The sequence below is a fragment of the Perca flavescens genome, chromosome 4 (genome assembly GCF_004354835.1).
Source record: "Perca flavescens isolate YP-PL-M2 chromosome 4, PFLA_1.0, whole genome shotgun sequence".
Lineage (NCBI taxonomy): Eukaryota > Metazoa > Chordata > Actinopteri > Perciformes > Percidae > Perca > Perca flavescens.
Window position 1 is genome coordinate 41,023,368 of NC_041334.1, and position 3,427 is coordinate 41,026,794.

The 3,427-nt window shown below is 38.0% G+C and overlaps 1 long non-coding RNA gene across 2 annotated transcripts; it reads right to left on the reverse strand.

Moving 5' to 3' along the window:
- Window positions 1–803: 803 nt before the first annotated feature.
- On the reverse strand, window positions 804–3,300 carry LOC114554566 (uncharacterized). 2 transcript variants are annotated; one of them, XR_003692440.1, is made up of 4 exons: window positions 3,117–3,300; window positions 1,692–1,764; window positions 1,387–1,524; window positions 804–1,148 (listed from the first exon to the last, which is right to left on the reverse strand). It is a non-coding gene; the product is annotated as an uncharacterized LOC114554566 (long non-coding RNA). The 2 variants fall into 2 exon arrangements; XR_003692439.1 differs by having other exon boundaries at window positions 804–1,524.
- Between the last annotated feature and the right edge of the window lie 127 nt (window positions 3,301–3,427).

A 3,427-nucleotide genomic window follows, 5' to 3' on the forward strand; every position in this document is an offset into this window, starting at 1 on the left:
CTGGATGAACCGCTCTGGAGTTCTAGTTGGTTCTGTGAGGAGCAGAGAAATCGATAAGTTCTACCAAGCTGTGACATATTAAGATATCTAATGTTTTAATAGAGTGGGCCGGTTTCCCATACAAGAATCAAGCCTAGCCCTAGACTACAAGAACAATTAAATGAACAGTTATGTAAAAAGATTAATCTCTGTATATGAAACTGGCCCATAGAGTTCAAGTAAGAAGTACTTGTTATGTTGCAAACAGGAGAGAGGATAAGTCAAATCCACTTCTAAATGCAACATGAATTGGATTGAAATGGAGGAGCCAGACATCTTGCTGTACCTGGTAAAATGACTCGGGTGTCTTGTGGCACTTGTGATGTTAAATGTACTGCCTGCCAGAGTGGAGTCTTTTTCAGACATTACGGAGATGCTCTTCCAGAAAGCCTGTTGTGGGTTTATGCCCTCTCCTGGGGTGAACCATGCGTCGTCCTAAAGTTTAGAAGTAAACAAAAATAAAAAAAAAAAAAAAAAAGAATTCAAACACATTAGGTAATAACTAAGCCAGAAGCAACTCTGAAAGTAAGAGCTGAAGTAAAAATTAGGATAAAGCTGAGCCAGTAATAGAATAGCTCTTGCCTTACATGTCCTGCCTGATTCTGCACAAAAAGCTCAAACTTGGTTGATGTTTTCTTTCTAAAGATGATCGTATTGTGTTGCACCTTATGTTGTAAGGTTTAAGCCCAGTTTTTTAGGGTAACTCCCTTCACTTTACCGCCAGTATCAACACATGAAGCCACCTTGTCTTGAGAAGCTTGTGGTTTGTTGTTCACTTTTAACTCACTTTGCATTATCTTTTCATCTCTTTTTCCTCTTGCACTCATAAATGCTACTCTCACCGCTCGCTTTCCTTCTGCGGCCACACTGTCCCTGATTTAAGGCACCTGCCACACTACTCTCATAACAGGTTTTTAACCCCCATATTACGTGATACACTGCTTTCTCACCAACCATCACAGCCCTAGCAGGGATTGTCACATTTGCTTTAGGTCAGTTAATTATTGTGTGGTTAAAAACTTCCATAGCCTGTGCCTTGACAGTCCCTCAGGCATGGAAACTGATCCACAATTGATGATGCCAGCATAGCCTTTGCACCTGAAGATGGACTTGACAACAATATGAATTTTATTAACATTTAACACTACCACATAACACAATATATTGACAGTTTTTTTTACAGTAATTATCAAAAAAATAATATAAAATAAAAATATAAATCAAGATTGCACTAACTGATCCCAGATCAAAGGGATGAGATAAGTAGTTTAGATGCAGTTCACATTAGTGAAGAACTAGCCCACAACTTAAAAATAATAAAATAATCTGTGTGTGAAAAATACTTACTTCTCTCCAAAGTGCACAACTAGTGGGACACAAGTATCCGGACCATGGCACGTCTTTCATTATTTATGTGATTCTGTTCCTCAGGACCACTAACCATGCATTTTCCATCAGCTGTCTTAAGGATCTCATACGGATATTCTATAAAAATGATTAATGAACAGAGAAAGAAAGTATACACATATATATGAATATCATGACTATGCCTCTGACTTACATCAAAATTGTCCAATCAAAGTGAAGCTTTTAAAAAAGCTTCTCACTCAATTAAAAAATAAGTTATTCAAGATAAATTACCATGAACTTACAAATGTTGCTCCTTGTTCCAAAGAAGCTCTGCGTTGCTCTGAAGGCAGCCGGTTCGGGGCTGGGACTTGAATCCTTAAAAGTATATCGAAGAAATAACAGCTTCATTACCAGGTTCCATTCCACAAAATCAATATTTTGTATTGCTTAGTAGACATACTAGTTGATATAACATTTCCACAGCAATATCAAGTCTGATTATAGATCATATTACTAAGATGAGTTGCAATAAATAAAGTAGCATATGTCATGACCTGCCTAAAGGAAACACTGTAATCTACAACAGAACTAATGCACACCCTTAGCAGCCCAGCATAGTGAAGTATAGGCAGTACAGACTGTAGCATCCCTGAAATGATTTGTCACTTTCAAGACTACAAATCAACACAAAAACAGCAAAAAATAATCAGTAAAAAATCTAAAAACGCAACTTTGTCCATCCTATTTAAGCATGTGTCACCCGAGATACTGTAATACATATTTCCATAGTACAGCATTTTCTTCAGACCACAGGTTACAAAGTCTAGGGATGATAATCAACTGTTAAAAAGACTGAATTTGAGTACAAGCCGACAATACTAGCTAGCTGCTACTGCTAAGTTTAGTTCAACATTAGTCTCGCTTTGCCAGACCATCTACTTAATGAAAATGTAGCTACAGCTTATCCATATTAAGCGTCACGTTACACAATACACTTACATTCAAATATGCGCTAATATTGTAGAAACACAACCGTCTCGTTATACTTCTAATTATTGTAAAAAACCGCTAGCTTGATTTTATGCTGACTCACTTGAGGCTAGGCTAACGTTAGCTAACATTACCTTAACTACATATTAACAATACAGAAATACACCTAAACACAAACATACCTCGTAACTGTTAGGCTGCTTAACACGTAGGAGGGGGCAAGTCTCTACTTTATCATTGTCCTCTTTTGCGTTATTATCAGGTTTTATAAAAAGTCCGAGAGCTCAGGCCATAACGCTAACGCTAACGCTAACGCTAACGTTCCTATTTGCCTCCGACATCTCCGTCATCTTCACTGTCAAGTGCGTCAATCAATCATGACGTTCGGGATGCTAAATAATACTCATAACGTTAACCCTATATAGTTAATTCCGTGTAAGGAGTAATGTGTGTTTACAGTTAGGAACCAAAATAGCAATATAGAGATTTACTAGCTAACGTTAAAGGAGAGGCATTTAGCTAGCTAGCTACAACATAAGTTTTAAACTCTTGAGCCAACGGCTAATTGTTAACGTTAATGTCCTTATAGCTCGCTGGCTAAAGGGAACTAACGTTATGGTTAACCATACAGAGAGCTAAGTTAATGCTAACATGTCTTTCAGTTCACACTATCATTAAAATTGTCTGGCTATAATAACCTATTTTTATTGTTTTACCGTCTGAAACTGATCACTTACCGGCAGCTATGGTCGTTGACGTCCTGGCGCCTTCTGTCCAGAAATGGCGGAAGAACGAGCCTCGCTTTCATTTAACCCATCGTGTTGGGTCACAATCTTTGACCCAACGTTGGGTCAAATCTACCCAACCTATAACCCAACAGCCTTAACCCAGCAATTGGGTTATTAAAATAACCCAGCGTTTTTTAGGGTGTGAGGTGCCATTGTTGTTTATGTGTGTGTGACGTCAAAAACTATAACTGGGAGTACAACCATCTGGTACCAGTTCATGAGTAGTAAGTTACAGGGTTTGAAGAAGGTCGTGAAAACAT